We start from the raw sequence: 20,656 nt of genomic DNA on the forward strand, positions 1-20,656 counted from the left end.
TTTTAAAATAAACCAGTAATCTAGTAAGCAAACTATCCTTCCTGAGTTCTTAAGCCATCCTAGCAAATCATTGAGCCTGGGGAAGAGATGGGAAACTCCAATGTACAGCCAGTTAGTCAGAAGCACAGGTGACAACCTGGATTTGTAATTGCATCTGAACTGAGAAGTCTTGTGGGACTGAGCCCTTAATATGTAGGGTATAAACTAACTCTTGGAAGTTAGTGTCAGAATTGCTTATTGTGAAAAAATGCTCATGTATGTGGTGACCAGAAATAAGTATAGAGAATAGAAAGTTGAGAAGAGAAACTGAATTTTTCTTTTTCTTTTCAGGGTGGAGACACACAATAGACAATCAAAAGTTCAAAGGAGACATCCTTTGGGAAATTAATATACTTAAAAGGAGCACATATATGGGAAAACTGAAAAAGCAACACACAGGCCCAGGGAAGATGCATGCTCAAAAAAGCCTAAAAAGACTTTACAACTTCTCCTAAGCTTAATCCCAAGTTTCAAAATCAAGAGCCAGCTTAGGAAAAGACTTCCTTGTCAAAAGGCCAGTATGCAAAGAATGGGAAAGGTGACTGCTTTCATAAATGCTCAATTTTCAGGGGGTGGGAGGGTAATAACTCAGTAGTAGGGCATGTACTTAACATGTCCAAGATCCTGGGTTAAATCCTGAGTACCTCCATTTAAAATAAATAAATAGATAAATAAATATCCAATTTTTCAACAACAACAACAAAAATCACAAGACATACAAAATAAATGAAAATATGGCCCTTCCAAAGGAAGAATATAAAGTGGTAAAAAAAAAAAAAAAAAAACCCTGAGGAAACAAGTGCATTAGATGTTTTAGGCAAAGAATTTAAAATAACTTTTTAAAAATATGCTTAAAAAGCTAAAGGAAAACTCAGAAAAATAACTAAAGAAAATCAGAAAAACAATATGTGAACAAAATTAGAAAATGAACAAGGAGATAAAAATAATAAAAAAGGAACCAAACTGAAATTCTGAGGCTGGAAAATACAATGAATGAATTTACACATTTTCTACAGGGAATTAGACTTGGGGGTAAAGCTCAGGGGAAGAGCATTTGAATACATATAAAGGGGATTAGACTTGCACAGGGAAAAAGACTCAGCAAACTTGAAGACAGGACATTTGAAATTATCAAGTCTCAGGAGCAGAAGGAAGAAATAATTTTTTTAAAGTGAATACAGCCTAAGAAACTTATGGAATACTGTTACATAGACAGGTATATACATTATGAAAGTCCCTAAAGCAGAAGGGAGAGGCAGGGCAGAGAGATTATTTGAGGAAATAATGGCTAAAAAATTCCCAATGCAATGAAATATATAAATCTACAAATGCAAGTTATTCAACAAACTCCAGTAGGATAAATCATCAGAGACCAATGCTGAGGCATATTATAATCAAACTGTCAAAAGACAAAGAGAGAATCTTGAAAGCAACAAAAAGCAGTAACTCATCACATCCAATAAGATTGTCAGTCAATTTATCAACAAAATATTTGGAGGCCAGAAGGCAGTGGAATGATATGTTTAAATTGCTAAAAACTGAGTGATGGGGTAGGGGGGAACCTACCAATCAAGAATACTGTTTCCAGAGGAGGGGGGTCAAGATGAGGGATAATAACTTCTCACAGAAAAATGACTGAAAACTGGCAGAACTCCTATACAAACAAGATTTCAAGAGATATTTCCACATAATTAGGGAGGAGTAAAAACTTCAGGTTGGGACCTGTGCAACTAGGGAAGGACTAAGAAGAAAAGGAAGACTGTGCAAATAGACCCTAACCCTGAGGAGTGAGTAGGTCAAGCCACAGACTTGGCATCCCAGTCCTGGGGTCCTACACAGAGGAGACAAGTCCCATTGGCTACTTGGAGAAAGACTGAAACAGATAGAAAGGCTGGAGAAGCCTAGACTAGAAGGAGTGAATGGGTGCTGGTTTGCCACCAGACAGGTTGGAGACAGGTCAGCTTGAGCAACTACCACCTTACTGTACACCCCAGAAAGATTTTCTATTCAAATAACAACAAAAAGAGTACTGTTGTGGTTATATCTATATGAGATAAAAAAATGTATTTCAAGCACTGTTAAAAGAGACAAAGAAGGATATTATGTTAAAAGAGTCAAGTTTATCTAGAAGATAAACAATTCTAAATATGTATACCTGAACATCAGAGTTCCAAAATATATGAAATAAACACTGACAGAATTGAGCAATAGATCACTTAACAATAATACAATAGTTTAATACCTTACTTGCAATAATAGGTAGAAAAAACAGAGTACTTGAATAACACTATAGATTAATTGAACCTAATAGACATGTACAGAACACGCTCATCCAACAAGAGAAAACACATTTTCCCAGATGGGCATGGAATATTTCCAAGGATAGACCATATTTTAGGCCACAAAACAAGTCAACAAATTTTAAAGGTTAAACTCATAAAAAGTATCTTTTCTGAACCCAATGAAATGAAACTGGAAATTAATAGATGGAATAAAACTGCAAAGTCTACAAATATGTGAAAACGAAACAAAATACAATTAAGAATAAAAATAAACTACCTGAACATAATGAAGTCTATATATGGAAAAACGCACAGGTAACATCATCCTCATAGGTAAACTACTGAAGACTTTTCCCACCCTCCTGCCTCCCCTTTTTGAGAAGGAGACTGCACACTTTAGGTCAATGTTCCCACACAGTTGCTCCTTCTTCCACTTGCCACTCTTCTTCTGTTTCAGGAGGATGTCCTGAATCTTGAGAGATTTAGGCCAAGGTACTTAGCTGAGAAGGGTCAGGATTTTTGCAACTTAATCCCATAAATGAAAATAAGAATGAAAATGCAAATATTGTTTTATATTATATTGAGAGACATATACATATATTTAGAGAGAGGAAGCAAATCTAGGAAAATGCCACCAGTGGGTAAATCTAGGTGAAAAGGTTATGAGATTCCCTTGTAATTGTTTTCCAAGGCAAATTTGATTTTAAAAATTAAGTATTAAAAACAGTTGTACCATGGTTCTTCTGGCATATTTCTGATTGGCATTATATTAAAATTTCCCTATAATATCTATGCATATTTCATAATCAGACTATATAAACATGATATTATATTCAAATGTCTCAACTATTCAGTTCCATATTTATAGGTCAAGTATTCAAGATGCCTCAAATACTATCAAAAATATTTTTAAAAAATACCAGCTTTATCAGTTACTACTTGTGTGGCCTTAAACAAGAAGCCTCACCTAGCTAAACCTAAGTTTTTAAGAATAATTATAGGGGTAATATGAAAAAAATGGTAAGTCCAGTCTGGAGGATGTTTTGATAATAAAATCAGATAAGTAAAAGCTTATATATGAGCATAGAATGCAGCACAAAATGGGATTTCAATGCATGCTTACTGAATTAGATGGAGATTTATCCACAACAACTGCACTAAACAAATTGGGTTACATATTTGAACACAACCTGCAAACTTCAGGTTACTAAGAAACAAGGTCTATAATTTTTTTTTCAGAGCAAAGCAGCAAGAAAATTCAAACACTGCTCCTGTACCATCTCCTTTTGTCTGATTCTTCATTGTGGGAGAAAAGAATACAAAGGTAAAACAGGATCCTCTAACAGCTACATTATAATGACCAGAGTTGTCCAGTCCCCCTCTTTAAATGGAAAAGTTAAAGGAAGCTGCAGGAAAATGTGAGAGAAACAACTTTATAAAAACCAGGTCTGTGGAATAGAATAGAAAGCCCAGAAATGAACCCACAGGCTCTTGGTCAACTAATCTTCGACAAAGGAGGCAAGAATATACAATGGAATAAAGATAGTCTATTCAGCAAATGATTTTGGGAAAACTGGACAGCAGCATGTAAATCAATGAAGCTAGAACATTCCCTTACACCATACACAAAAATAAACTCAAAATGGATCAAATGTTTAAACATAACACAAGATACAATAAATCTCCTAGAAGAAAACATAGGTAAAACATTATCTGACATACAGCTCAAAAATGTTCTCCTAGGGCAGTCTACCCAAGTAGTATAATTAAAAGCAAGAATAAACAAATGGGGCCTAACTAAGCTTACAAGCTTCTGCACAGCAAAGGAAACCATAAGTAAAACAAAACAAAAATATAAGGAATGGGAAAAAATTTTTGCAAATGCTGAAACCAACAAAGGCTTGATCTCCAGAATATGTAAGTAGTTCATACGACATAATAAGAAAAAACCAACAGCCCAATTCAAAAATGGGCAGAAGATCTAAACAAGCAATTCTCCAAGGAAGACATACAAATGATCAATAGGAACAAGAAAAAAATGCTCAATATCACTAATTATCAGAGAAATGCAAATCAAAACTACAGTGAGGTATCACCTCACAATAGCCAGAATGGCCATCATTCAAATGTCCACAAATGACAAATGCTGGAGAGGCTGTGGAGAAAAGGGAACCCTCTTACACTGCTGGTGGGAATGCAGTTTGGTGCAGCCACTGTGGAAAACAGTATGGAGATTCCTCAAAAGACTAGGAATAGACATAACATATGACCCAGTGATCCCACTCCTGGGCCTCTATCAAGAAGGAACCCTACTTCAAAAAGACACCTGCACCCCAATGTTCATAGCAGCACTATTTACAATAGCCAAGAGATGTCAACAGCCTAAATGTCCATCAACAGATGACTTGATGAAGAAGAAGTGGTATATTTGTACAATGGAATACTATTCAGCCATAAAAACCGACAACATAACGCCATTTGCAGCAATATGGATGCTCCTGGAGAATGTCATTCTAAGTGAAGTAAGCCAGAAAGAGAAAGAAAATTACCATATGAGATCTCTCATATGTGGAATCTCAAAAAATTTTAAAATGAATATAAATACAAAACAGAAACTGACTCATAGACATAGAATACAAACTTGTGGTTGCCAAGAGGGCAGGGCGGGGGGAGGGACAGACTGGGAGTTCAAAACTTGTAGATACTGACAGGCATATGTAGAATAGATAAACAAGATTATACTGTATAGCACAGGGAAATATATACAAGATCTTGTGGTACCTCACAGTGAAATGTGTGACAATGAATGTATGTATGTCCATATATAATTGAAAAATTGTGCTTTACAGTGGAATTGGCACAACATTGTAAAATGACTATAACTCAATAAAAAATGTTTTAAAGAAACAGACCTGTGATTTCTTAGCTGTGAATAAGCCACATAATTTTTAACATCAAATTAACAAACTGCAGCTATTCAATCCTGTTCCAGGTTGGTTTTCAAAATGTGATCTACAGAAAAAATAATCACCCAAAGGGATTGTTAAACCTAGGTTGTGTATGTATAAAACATGCTACAAATGATTCCAATGTTCTTATGAAAAACAAACCCACAAATGAGGGGGCGGGGGTTGGGGGACAGGGGAAGAGAGAGAATGAGAGGGAGGAAGAGGAAGCCAGAGAGACAGAAAGAGAAAGATAGTTTTGATGTGATCGTAAAGTTTAACTAATAAAGATCAGGGGTGAGGGGACTAAATTTATCGCTACATAGAGATTTACAGAGCTCTCACTGTGAGCTTTCTTAAATTGACTAATAGAAACATTAAAAAGAAACAATCTCTATAGATGACAGTTCCCTATAACCTCCTTGCCAGGGATTGTCTTATTCTCTGAATTCTAACGCCAGCCCAGAGACCTTGACAGAGCAAGACAGGCAGGCTCCCAGGAGGACTCTCTCAAGGAGCAGCACATCGAGGGGGACACAGTGTGTCTGGCTGTCACTTTGCAGCTGCTACTGGTCCATACAGAGAAGCTGAGCTTCCTTTGAACTAAAGCCAGCCACAGACCCCTGCATGCCAGACAGCAGGCTACTTGCCCTTCCTCAGGTGTCACTTTGAATCTGAAATCAATCTTGCTAACTACTACATACAGAATAGATAAGCAACAAAGTCCTATTGAACTATATTCAGCATCTTGTAATAACCTATAATGAGAAAGAATATATATATATATATATCAATCACTGTGTTGTACACAAGAAACTAAGACAGCATTGTAAATCGACTCTATTTCAATAAAATCAGAAAAGAAATCAATTTTGTACTGCATGTAAAAGACAAGGACATACCTGCTCCACACACTGGGGATACAAGAACAGTTCTCAGTGCCTCTCACACCTTGCTCACTAACTCCTCCTACCAGTCTGACTCTCCTTCATGAAAGCTAAAAAAGAGTGAGGAGGTTCATCTTTTCTTGGTCCATCTAGTATGATGGTAATAAAACTAAAGCTGAAAGCAAAAGTAATTCATGCTGTTTTTCATTTAGCAGAGTCATGCTAGATCCACTGATTACAGTACGAATATGGGTGTGTATTTCATGGTGAGAGGAGATTAGAGAAAGCTATTTAATAGTCACATCTTAACACATGCCACCGCTTTCTGTGGGCTGCCCTGCACTGGAAGGCCTTCATAGCCCCCCTTCTTGATACATCTCTCCCCCCCTGTAAAGTTGCCAAAGGCGGCTTAAGTTTCCTTGGCAAACAAGAAAAATAGAAAATCCATGGCACAAATGTAAGCAAGGCTGTATACAACAAGTATAATTCAAACATTTTCCTCTTGGCGGGGATTCCTGGGTATTTTTGTTAGTAAAGGGCTTTTAACATTTTACATCTGTTCCATAATTATATATGTTTAGTTAAATGAATATCTTTTATCATAATTAGAAAATAAAGATTAAAGATGGAAATGAACAACCCTTCATTGTATTATCTGGAGATGCTCACTATTGGCATTTTGCTCAGCATGCCTGTACTTCCCTAACACATGGACCCTCTCCTAACATAGATACCCTCTTTCCACAGGAATTTAGCCAATTGGACCAGTTCCAAAGGGATGTATTTGGTCAGATAAGAAAGTGACTGGGTGCACACATTTGTGAGAAAGAAAATGGAGCAGTCTATAAGGGAAAGATGAGAAGTGCAGCAGGGAGATGTCCAAGGAAGCCAGACTGTGAGGGTATAGGGAGTACTTCTCCTTCCTCCTCTTCTCCACCTTCCTCAGCATTCTCCGTGTCTATGGGAACTTCTTCATAAAAGGCCAGGTAGTAAATATTTTAGGCTTTTTGAGATATAGGTTCTCTGTCACAACTATTCAGTGAAAGCACCCATGCAATAGGTAAACAAATGGGCATAACTATGTTCCAGTAAGACATTGTTTACAAAGGTGGACAATGGGAAGTCATCCTGGTTTAAGTAAATGTGGTGCTACGATATACCAGAGGTTGTCATCAGCTCATATATGTATCATTGTCTTACAAGCCAAGTAAAATGGTCCAAGTCCAGAATCTCAGGCTGAGTGTCTGCTTCTAGTGCCATTTGGGTTAAAGTGTCTAACTATCCTCATTGTCTTGGAGCAGAGATGCAGAAAAGGAATCTGTGTACTGTCCATGTGTCTATACATCATCCACATGGGTTCCTGCCTGGTCCCCAAGCCATGCATCCACACGTCTATGCCAGTAACTGTCTCACTCCCAACAACATAGCACTGCCAGTAGCTCCTAGATCAGCCAAAGAGAAACAAAACGTGATGAAATACACTCAGTGGTAGTGAGGAAGAGGCTGGTTTGGTGTGTGACATCTGCCCAGGTCTGCAGGCCTCTGTGAGTGTGGGAGGAAGCCTGACATCTGGATACATGTCAAGGTGACTGTAAACTCAATTTTGGAATGGGGAATAGGAAGACACCAAGCAGCTATCTGGGTATTTTTCAAATTCATTTGAGTTGTTAAAATATCCACTCTGTTTCCGATTAGTCTTTTCCATATGTGGTAGTTGCTTTTAGGGTCCCTACATTTCCAAAAATCCCCAGAAGGGCAAAAGAAGCCTAAAGCTGAGTGATTATAGAGAGTTTAAGGGCTAGAGTGGGAAGGGGAAAGTCTGATAAGGGTGGATTGAGGGTTGAAGTATATAGTTATGGGAACATTTAAATAGACCTCAGGATAGAGTTCTATTAGATTTGAAGGGGAACATGTTAGAATCTCCAGTCTTGGAATAGCCAGTATCCTTTCCATTTGGCTTTTAAACCGCCAGAATGAAAGTGTTGCATGGGATACAAGTAGGAACCAGGAGTACCTTATCTAATAATTCTTGAACTATTAGCACCCATCAAGTTTCTCTTGTGTTATGTTATATTGGGGGATCTTGGGGGGGTGGGCATGGACAGAACTACTTCTACTTACCATAGCATTCTATTATGGGGTTCTCCACCTCATACATGCCCAATTTCAGTTAAATTCCTTGTCTATAAAGAAGAGAAGTCCTGTCCACTAATTGACTTAAGTCCACAGTAAGATTGGTACTAGGTTGAAGAGGACAGAGAAGCTTAAGGAAGTCAGGTAAAGCCATTAGAGGTAACAAAAGTGAAAGAAATGAATAGGAGACCTGTGAAAGAAGTCCTGCAGTATCACAATGAAGTATAATACCCCAATCCATGAAGTTATTGGAGTAGTTGGTCTAAGAGGAAAATTGTGTTGACACAGAAGGGATCTTATAGATATACTGAGGGACTGGGAGGCAAACTATGAGACAAATTATCAAAACCCACCACTGGCAGTTTGGTGACTTTGAAGAAGGTGCCAGAAAAGGAAGCAGTGTTAAAAGTGAAATATGTCACTCCAAAATTTAAGAGAAATGTGGTAGGGTGCCCTTCAACTCACAAGGGTAACCTCACCCTGTGAATTTAGTGGGAACTGTGGTCAAAGAATGCTTGCTTCCTCAGAGCTAAGTTAGTATTCCTCCTGTGTGTTTTTGGGGCTTTTCTTTCTATTTGGAGTCTAGACAGTCCAAAATCCAGTGAACTTTTCTTTGTAATGCCAGCAAGTATTCTGTTCAATGGAAGCCCATATTTTGGGGTCCTGTCTTTGTTCAGATTTTTGTAATTGTTTTAGTTGTAAAGCCATGTGATTTGATAGTGAATTTTCTATTTTTTAGAAACGTTACCCTCACAATGCTGAGCTGATGTCTGAAATTCAGGCATCTCAGCATTTTAACAGTAGACTTTTTTCTGTCATAAAGCTCAAGTCTTATATCATTCAGAAAGCTGCGGCTAGAGCAAAGGCTACTTTTGTAATTCAGTTCAAGCCTTGACTGCTCTTTACAAATAGTTTCTAATTGCTGGTGTTAATTTGCCACATTTCATCCTTCAGTTGTTTACAATTTTGAACAAAGGACCAAACGATTTTAACAAGATAAAACTTGGAATGGCTTCTAACCCTTTTTCTCTAACTCTTACTTTCTGACTGAACTCAGCAGTAATTTGAGACCCCTCCAGGTCTTCCAAGATAGTGGTCCATTTAGCTTTCTGAAACCAAAGAAAAGTATCACCACAAATAAGTTTATAAGTTGATATAAGTTTGGGGAATCTCAGAGAGTAAGCAGCCAAGGGTTCTTGACTTTTTGCATAGTTTCCCTCTTTCCTTTTGGGACTTGGGGAAATCATTCGCCATGCAATTTAATTGAAGACAAAGGTTTAAATGCTACTTTCTCAGTTTGTTTATGGTTGGGAGTATGTGGCATGAGTGGTTTGAGCATTGTCTACAGAAGTTGGAGATCCAACAGATTTATTCTCCACAGTAAGCTGAAAAGCAGGAGATCATTTTCAGGGGGGAACTAAAAGAGTGGGTGAAGAGGGAAGAATGGAGGCCCTGGAGGATAGGGCATACGGGATTGTGTTTGAGCAAGCAAACTCCTCTGCTGCCCTCTTGTGGATATCTGTGGCTGAGCAGCCAATCATCAGGCTCCCACTAACGAGCAACTGGTAGGTTGCTTTCCTCCTTGGCTGTAAACAGGATGCTGAATCAGTCATAGCTACACTTTAAAAAGATTAACCAGGGAGGCCGAGGGTGGGAAGGGATAGACTGGGATTTCAAAATTGTACAATAGATAAACAAGATTATACTGTATAGCACAGGGTAATATACACAAAATGTTATGGTAGCTCACAGAGAAAAAAATGTGACAATGAGTGTGTGTATGTCCATGTATGACTGAAAAATTGTGCTGAACGCTGGAATTTGACACAACATTGTAAAATGATTATAAATCAATAAAAAATGTTAAAAAAAATTAATTAATTGCTTTGTTTGTTTGTTTGTTTGTTTAGGCTCAGCTAGTCTTCTGTTGTTGGTAGCTTATGAGAAGTTTCCCCTATTTTCTGTCCTAATCCCAAGGTTTAGAGTCAAGGAAGAAAGCAAAGCATTTCATAAATGTATGAAGCTGTTCCCTGCAAAGAGTGGACGCCTTTGGACAGGCAGTGTGCAGCTCTTGGATTGTGATTAGGTGGGATCAGAATGGTCCTTCTCAAGTGTCCAGATTGAACTTCATTCAGGGTGCCAGGGAGTTACTGAGCTATTTCTGCTGCTTTTTTTTTTCCCTCCAGAAGGGTGCATAAGCCTTTAAAATATCTATATCTATATCTATATCTATATCTATATCTATATCTATATCTATATCTATATCATCAATCTATATCTATATAAAAGTCACATGTTCATTTGTACCATGGGAAAAACAGATAGTGAGAGAAAGAGAAAGGTCTCCTGTGATGTCAATACAGTGACAAGCTGTTGGTGGTTTGCATTGTATCATTCTGTGTGTACATGTATCTTTGAAGAGTTGTATCCTATTAGAGAAGATGTTCTAGACCCCTCTTCTCACACAGCACCATAATTGCAAACATGTTCCTCAGCCGTGCTCATCTTTTTCACCTGTGTAGCCGTCCTCATGCTCACATCAGTGTCTTTACACTCTGCTATCCCTTGTGAGGATGGGAAGATTTAAGAGGTGTCCCCCGTGGCAGTTCCTTGTTGTCACTCAAGCCTCAGCTCAAATACTGCCACCCCAACGTAACCTTCCCTCTCCCTCAATCTAGGGAAACTCCTCTGTCATTTATTATTTCCTTCATGCCATACACCAGTCCTATTGGTAATGAATTTGTTCATTTATTTGTTGGCTTGTTTTTGGCTCTCCCCTGAGAGCAGAGGCCTTCTCTATTTTCTTTATCACTCTGTCCTCAGGGCTTAGGGTAGTATTGATGCCTGATAACTGTTCACTGATTGACTGAATTCATTCTGTGGCTGGACCAACTGTACTAAATGTGTTTAAGTGATTTATTTTTGCAGTGCATTTAGATCGTACCCTGAGTTATAATATTTTTAACAACACTGCAAGAATGCCTTTCTACACTTTGACGGTTCTTTTCTCTCTCCAAACATTAAATTGATACATTTTAAACATACAGAAAAGTGGAAAAGATAGTGCAATGAGCACCCATATACCTTCCATTAAGATTTAAAATTTGTTAATATTTTGTCACGTTTACTTTCTCTCTCTACATACTTTTTTCGATGAACCATTTAAAACTTGTTTCATGACACTTCACAATACCCCTAAGTATTTCAGCATGCATCTCACAAGAATAAGTAACTTCTCCTAAATAAACGTGTTATTAGTGTAACTGGGAAAAAATGGTAATTAATAATTCTCTAATATAACCTGATAGCCAATATTTGAATTTCCCAATTGCATCTAACATACTTTTATAGCTGTATCATTTATTTATATCTTTGAATCAGGGTCAAACCAAGTATCATGTCCTATATTTATTTGTTATATCTGTTTATATAAAACTAGAAGTATCATTTTGTGTTTTTAACTTGTTATTCATTTTAAAAACAGCATTGATTTTTAAAAGAAACTACTTTTCATATAGAATATCCCACATGTTTATTTTCTCATGGTGTCTTTTATCTTGTTTTTCTTTCCCTATGTTTCCTATTGCTGAAGTTATATCTGGATACCGGCTTAGGTTATGTGATTATAATCACTTATAGTCATGAGTCTTTTTGATATTAAAATTATCCCAAACTTGCCCATGATATGTCCATTTGGCATATTTGATATGACCTCCTTAATCTTTGAGTGTACTTTTGTTTTCTGGCACCAAACTATATCATAGCCACATTTTGTGTTTTTCCCCTCCACCTGCAATCAATCTGAGATTTCTCTAAGGAACATTGTTTGCTACATTTTTTTAAGTGAACAAAAATTTGAAAACAAAAATCTGGGTGTTGCATTTGTTCATTATTTCTGCAGTGCTGTTGCTTCAAAAACATTTTAGTGGGCCAAACTGCTATATATATATATATTATATATATATATTTATATATATAATATGTATACACATACACACACACATTTTTTAATTTAATTTTTATTAAAGTTTAGTCAGTTTACAATGTTGCATCCATTTCTGATACACAGAATAATGTTTCAGTCATATATATAAATACATATATTAATTTTCATATCTTTTTCTTTATATGTTACTACAAGATACTGAATATAGTTTCCTGTGTTAAACAGTATAAACTTGTTTATCTATTTTATATATCTTAACAAGTTTTTAAGTTTGTAGTGCAGTATTGTTAACTGTAGGCATAGTACTATACTGCAGCTCTCTAGAACATACACATCTTGTGCAACTGACAACCTAATGAACAACCAATCTCCCTTTCATCCTCTTCATAGCTCCTGGCAACCAGCATTTTATTCACTACATCTATGACTTTGACAATTTTTAGGCACCTCATGTAAGTAGAATCATGCAGTATTTGTCCTCTGTAACCAACTTAATTTGCTTATGTAACGTCTTCCAGTTTCATTAATGTTGTGTTAAATGGTGGGAATTCCTTACCTTTTTAAAGCCGAGTAATATTCCATTGTATGATTAGACCACATTTTCTTAATCTACTCATTTGTTGCTGGACATTAACTGTTGATAGCTTTGTCTGTCTTATAGTTCTTTTTTACTCTTTTCCTTTCTTGCTGTCTTCCTCTGTGTTTTGTTGATTTTTGTTACTCTTTGATTGTTTTCTCTTTTTCTTTTTTCTCCTCTGTTGGTATTTTCATGTCATGTGGTTACCATGAGGCTTGCATAAAATATCTTAGAGTAATGTCTCTTTTTAAACTGACAATAACTTGACTTCAATCACATACAAAAACTCTACTCTTTTACTTCTCCAACTTTATATTTGTTGTCACATTTTATATATTTTTATATTGTGCATCCATTCATAAATTTTTATAATTATGTTTATTTTTAAAATTTTTCTCTTTTAACTCTTAAACCAAAATAAACTGTGACTTACACACTACTATCACAGTGTACAATATTCCATATTTGTTTATATATTTATATTTATCAGTGAGTTTTATACTTTGGTATACTTTCCTGTTGCTATTTAGTGTCTTTTCTTTTCAACTTGAATAACTCCCTTTAGTATTTCATGGTGATGAACTCCTTCAGCTTTTGTTTGTCTCAGAATGTCTTTATCTCTCCTTCACTTTTGAATACCAATTTTGTGGGATATAGTAGTCTTATTTTACAGTTTTTCTTCTATCAGCATTTTGAGTATATCGTTCTACTCCTTTCTAGCCTATAAGATTTATGCTGAGAAATTCTCTCATTTCTGGACCCACTATTCTGTTCCATTGGTCCATATGTATGTTTTTGTACCAATACAATGTTGTCTTGATGACTGTAGCTCTGTAGTATTGTCTGAAGTCTGGAAGGGTTATTTCTCCAGCCTCTTTCTTTCTCTTCAGTAATGCTTTTGTAATTCTAGGTCTTTGATGGTTCCATATAATTTTATTATGATTTGTTCTATTTCTGTGAAATATGCCCTGGGTAATTTGATAGGGATTGCATTAAATCTGTACACTGCCTTGGGTAGTGTGACCATTTTAACAATATTGATTCTTCCAATCCAAGAACATGAGATATCTTTCCATTTTTTAAAGTCTTCTTTAATTTTCTTCATCAGTGGTTTATTGTTTTCTGTATAATTTTTTCACCTCCTTGGTTAGATTTATTCCTAGGTATTTTATTATTTTGGGTGCTATTTTAAAGGGGATTGTTTCTTTACTTTCTTTTTCCTGATGATGATGGCTTCATAGAATGAGTTTGGGAGTATTCCCTCCTTTTCAATCTTCTGGAAGAGTTTGAGAATGACTGGTATGAGTGAACCCACAAACTTTTGGTCAACTCATCTTCAACAAAGGAGGCAATGGAATAAAGACAGTCTCTTCAGCAAATGGTATGGAGGAAACTGGACAGAACATGTAAAGCAATGAAGCTAGAACCCTCCCTTACACCATACACAAAAATAAACTCAAAATGGATCAAAGACTTAAACATAAGACAAGATACAATAAACCTCCTGGAAGAAAATATAGGCAAAATATTATCTGACATACATCTCAAGAATGTTCTCCTAGAATAGTCTACTCAAGCAATAGAAGTAAAAGCAAGAATAAATAAATGGGACCTAATGAAACTTACAAGCTTCTGCACAGCAGAGGAAACCATAAGTAAAACAAAAAGACAACCTATGGAATGGGAGAAAATGTTTGCAAATGAAACCGACAAAGGCTTGATCTCCAGAATATATAAGCAGCTCATATGACTTAAAAAAAAACCCAATCCAAAAATGGGCAGAAGAGCTAAACAAGCAATTCTCCAAGGAAGACATACAAATGATCAATAGGCACATGAAAAAATGCTCAATATCACTAATTATTAGAGAAATGCAAATTAAAACTACAATCAAGTATCACTTCACACCTACAGAATGGCCATAATTTAAAAATCCACAAATGACAAGTACTGGAGAGGCTGTCAAGAAAAGGGAACCCTCCTTCCCTGCTGGTGGGAATGCAGTTTGGTGCAGCCACTGTGGAAAACAGTATGGAGATTCCTCAAAAGACTAGGAATAGACTTACCATATGACCCAGGAATCCCACTCCTGGGCATATATCCAGAAGGACCCCTACTTCAGGATGACACATGCACCCCAATGTTCATAGCAGCAATATTTACAATAGCCAAGACATGGAAACAGCCTAAATGTCCATCAACAGATGACTGGATAAAGAAGAAGTGGTATAGTTATACAATGGAATACTATTCAGCCATAAAAACCAACAACATAACTCCATTTGCAGCAACATGGATGTTCCTGGAGAATGTCATTCTAAGTGAAGTAAGCCAGAAAGAGAAAGAAAAATACCATATGAGATCGCTCATATGTGGAATCTAAAAATAAAAACAAACAAACAAAAAAAACAAAGCATAAATACAAAACAGAAATAGACTCATAGACATAGAATACAAGCTTGTGGTTGCCAAGGGGGTGGAGGGTGGGAAGGGATAGACTGGGATTTCAAAATTGTAGAACTGATAAACAAGATTATACTGTATAGCACAGAGAAATATATACAAGGTCTTATGGTAGCTCACAGAAAAAGGTATGTGACAATGAATATATATATATATATATATGTTCATGTATAACTGAAAAATTATGCTCTACACTAGAATTTGACACAACATTGTAAAGTGATTATAAATTAATAAAAATGTTAAAAAGAAAAGGAAATTCTCTCATAGTTATGGGTTCTCTTGTATGTGACAAGTTATTTTTTTAATGTTGCTTTGTAAAGTCTCTCTTCATCTTTGATTTGACAATTGCTTATAATGTGTCTCCGTGTGGACTTTAAATCCATTCCCTTTGGATTCTTTATGCTGTATGAATATGGATGTTTATTTCCCTCCCTAAATTTGGGAAGTTTTCAACCATTATTTCTTCCTAATAAACTTTCTGTCCCTTCTCTCTCTCTCTCCTCCTCCCCTCATATTGTTCTAGTATTTCCTTCCTTTTACTCACTTTGGGCTTTCTTTGTTTCTTTGTTTGTTTGCTTTAGTTTCTTTTGGTGTAAGTTTAGATGGCTTATTTGCTTTCTTGTTTCCCAAGATAGGCCTTTATAACTACACATTTTTGTCTTAGAATGATTTTTGCTCTGTCCTATAGATTTTGGATTGCTGTATTTCTATTTTAATTTGTTTCAAGGTATTTTTTAATTTCCTCTTTGATTTCTTTGTTCACCCATTTACTTTTTTAGAACCTTGATCTTTAGCCTCCATGTGTTTGTGGCTTTTTTTTTTCCAGCTTTCTTATTATAATTGATTTCTAATTTTATACCATTTTGATCAGAAAAGATGCTTAATATAATTTCACTCTTCTTAAATTTATTGAGTTTTGTTTTGTGGCCTCACATCTGATCTATCTTGTAGAATGCTTTATGTGCATTTGAAAGGAATATGTATCTGCTGCCTCTGGGTGGAATGTTCTGTGTTTATCTATTATGTTCATCTGGTCTAAAGTATTGTTTAAAGTCATTGTTTCCTTTCTGCTTTTCTGTGATCTAGCCATTGATGTAAGTGAGGTGTTAAAGTCCTCAAATATTATTGTATTATTGTCATTACTATTATTATCTTACTGTCTCCCTTTATGTCTGTTAATATTTGCTTTGTGTATTTATGTACTCCTATGTTGGATGCATAGATATTTACAAGTCTTGTGTCATCTTTTAAAAATATTTTATTTATTATTGTATGATTTAATTATTTAATTTTGGGGGCAGGGTAATTAGCTTTGTCTATTTTTAGAGGAGCTCCTAGGGATTGAACCCAGGACCTCATGCATGCTAAGCAAGAACTCTACCACTTGAACTATACCTTCCCCCCATACAATTGTTACATCCTCTTGTTAAATTGATCCCTTTATCATTATGTAATGCTCTTCTTTGTCTCTTTTTACAGTCTTTGTTTTAAATCTATTTTGTCTGATGTAAGTATTGCCACCCCAGCTTTCTTTTTGTTTCCCTTTTCATAGGATATATTTTGCCATTCCTTCACTTTAAGTCTGTGTGTATCTTGATCCAAAGTGAGTCTTTTGTAGACAACATATACATAGATCTTGTTTTTCATATGTTCAGTCACTCTATGTCTTCTGTTTGGAGACTTTAGTCCATCTACATTTAGAGTAATTATTGATAGGTATGCAATTATTGCCATTTTGTTAATTTCTTTCTGGCTGTTGATATTTCTTTAAAACTGCTTCTGCATTAATCTCAATTTGGTTCTGGAACACCCATTTCATATAGTTTAGATTTTCTTGCCTTATCCTCTAAGATGCCTCACTTCTCTTACATATCTTCTTCTCCTTCTCCTCCTACTTCCTCTTCTGTGCTGCACTCAGGATATTGTATTCTGACTTGTCACCCAGAACAGCAGTTCTCTTGTCAGATGTCTCTAATCTACTTTTAATAATATATTTTGGGTTTTTAATTTCAGCTATTCCATTTTTCATTTAAAGACTTTTCCATTCCTTTTGAAATTTGCTGTCACTATATAATTTTCTATTACTTGCAAATATTTTAAAGTTTGTCTTTTATTTGTTTAAACAGAGAAAGCTTATGAGTTTGTAATCTGTATTCAATAATTTTCAACATTTAAATTTTGTTAGTCACTTTATTCTTTTTTTTTTTTTTTGGAGGGGTGTTTGCTCATTGTTTCCTTTTGAGCTTGGCAATTTTTAAATTGTTATTGCTATTTAATTTCTTTTAAAATTCTTTGTTGGAATTGTAAGATGAATAAGGTAAAATTATCTTCCATTGTGAAGGATTCATATTTAATTCTTTAAGGTGCCTGTGGATATTACCAGTCCAGAGTCATCCTACACCAAAATTTTGGCTTGAGTTCCTGGACCATCCAAGAGGTGCAACCCTGTAACTATATTTACTAGCTTCTGTATTTAATGGTTTGGTATCTTGGGATTTTGCAGTCCCTGAAGAGACTGATCAATCTAGGGTTAGCCAATTCTTAGAAATAGTAAAGGACTCCCTTGCAAGTTTGCCTTTTGTATAAAAACCAACCAATCAATAGGCTGTATTCCAGCCACCTCCTCTATCAGCCTTCACACTCTGGGCCACTATCCAACTGCTCTAATCACCTGAGGATCAGATATCAGTCAACTATGGACACCCCCATACCATACAGCCTGCTGAAATTATTCAAACTAACCAATCTTAACCCTGCCTACTTTGCTTCACCCTTTCCATTTCCCCTTCCAGCAGCAGCCACAATAAAGCTCTTGCCCAGGTTTCACCTTGCTCACTCTGCTCCTTACTGACCCTGGCACTTTCTTGTGTGGCCCCACATTGGCATGGCATGGCATGCCCTCTCCTCTTGGGAGCTGTGAATAACAAACCGTCTTTTCAATGACAATCATCTCCTTATCTGTTGGCCTCACCATATTTGAATAATAACAAAACATACACTTTAAAACAAACCCCGGGCTGCAAATAAATATGATAGCCATGAATCTTTTTTTGCTTCTCTTCTCTCTCCTTTCCATACTGTATCAAATCAACATTGAATATAATGCATTGGGAGTGAGGGAAGGCAGATTCCCTTCAAGTTCACACTTTCTTTGTAGGTGTACTCCAGTTGTTTTCATCCTTGGCTTGCAATTAAAATCACTTGGGGAGGAGGCCTTAAAAAAACACTCATGCTTAGCTCCAAGTCCAGCTCTGTTAAATCAGACACTCTGGTGATGGTCCAAAGATCAACTGTGAGCATTTTTAAGAGCATCCCTGTTGATGTTTATGTACAGAAAATGTTAAGAATAACTAGTTTAGTCTTTCAATATCTAAAGGAGTTCTCCTACTAGACCCTGTCTGTCCTCCTAACACTTTCTACTGACAAAGCTGAACTTTGCCACTTTGCCAAGGAAAAATACTTGAGGAGTTCAGCTGTATTTTTTCAGAATAGAGAATAAAGAGTAGACTTGGAATTGGGAAGTCAATGAATTGACAAATGGCACAATCACATTGAGAATCACACAAGGTGTATAGTGATCACATTTAATATATTAACATTGAGCAAGTTTAACACAGTTCCAGGAATACAATAAGTGATTAATATATATTATACTGTTATTATATTTTCTAATATAACATATAGTTTTATGTATAATAAAACCCATTCTAGTTTTATTATCAAATAATGCTGGAATTCTAATTAACGACTCTAGGAGGTGTGAAATAATGGATAATTTTCAGGAGAGATGAGATAGCATCTATTCCCTTTAAGCTGAAAAAAACAAACAATGCACAGTTATTCATTTGCCTCATATAGATTAGGGAGTATTCTGATCAGAAGTTATTTTTTGAAGTGAAAGTTTAAGCCCCTCAAACTGCAGCAAGAATGCTTTACTAGGGCTCTACTATGGGAATTTCAAGCTTGGAATTTTTAATGTTCAAGCAAAACATATTTCTTCATTAATAAAGACACTTTGCCATTGAAGCTTCATCACCTTTTGTGTTGAATGGAACTGTGTTGTCATTGCATTAATCTTCAGTGTTCTTGAGAGGCAAGAATATAGAATTATACATCCCTTTATATGGCTTTTATTTCTCATAATTGGTTAATATCATGTTATTAGAACCTAAGTCCTTTACCTTTATTTTTCTTCTTTTCTCCTTTGATATTTTAGTTCATGCATTTTTACATTATTTTTAAATTGAGATATAACTGGCATATAATATTATATTACTTTCAGGTGCACAAAATCATGGATTTGAGATAGGTATATTATATATATATATCATATTTATGTATTTCATACATATGATCACAATAAGTCTAGTTAATATCCATTGCCACAAATAGCTATATATATTTTTTCCTATGATGAGAACGTTTAATATCTACTCTCTTAGCAACTTTCAAATATGTAATACAGTATTATTAACTATGGTCATCAAGTACATTGCATCCCCATAGACTCTTTGGGTGAGCTCTGGCTTTTGAATTCTGTCCCCTTATCACACACCTTCAAAATTGATGGCACATTCCTTTGTTTGACAACACCTTCCATGCTCCACTTACCTCATTGAGTTCCCACTTTCCCTTGAAATTTGGCCTAATGATGTCATTCAGTACTAGTTTAACATTTTTATTGCTTTTGAAAAGATACATTTCCTTAATCCAGAAGCTTAAATTATTTTCAGTACAAGGCTTTGTCTGAAAGTATTACTCAGATTCGGTCACTCTATTTCCCAATTCTTAGGCTTCAGTTATTTCCAATTCTCATTGCTCATCCTCTTACCTCTGTTCTCAAACGTACTGTAGCAGAGCATTCCTGGTACCAGTAAGCTTACGTCTATGTCCTGCCTCGAGTGCCTTTCATCTATTCTGTCTCAGGCTTTTCTTTAAACTGTGAAAGGCAGCTCATTTTGCACAAGCACAGCCTGTAAGTTTAGGGGTGTTAAAGACATCTACAAAAACTCTCAATCAATGGGAAATGTGAGTTGTTGGATAAATCTCCACATTGCCCTTCAAAGAGATACTTCTGAAGTCCATTCTATGTAGTTCTTCAGAATATCCATTTTGGGATTGACCTCATTTCCTAGAAGGGGAACCAGTCCTATAACTAGCCTTTCTTGACTTTTCCATTTTCCCTGTCTTACTGTCCCTTTTTGCCATCTACACCTCTCTGGATTCCTGTCATCACTTCCCAAATAAGCCACATACATCCAAATATCTTTTGCTGTGAAATTGTCTCTCTATAGGATCTTAAGATCTTACTACTTCTCTCTTCATTTCAATTAACCTTTAAAGAAACTACATTATAGGTGTTTATGTTAGGAAACATATGA

This window comes from Camelus bactrianus, chromosome 3 (assembly GCF_048773025.1).
Source record: "Camelus bactrianus isolate YW-2024 breed Bactrian camel chromosome 3, ASM4877302v1, whole genome shotgun sequence".
Classification (NCBI taxonomy): domain Eukaryota; kingdom Metazoa; phylum Chordata; class Mammalia; order Artiodactyla; family Camelidae; genus Camelus; species Camelus bactrianus.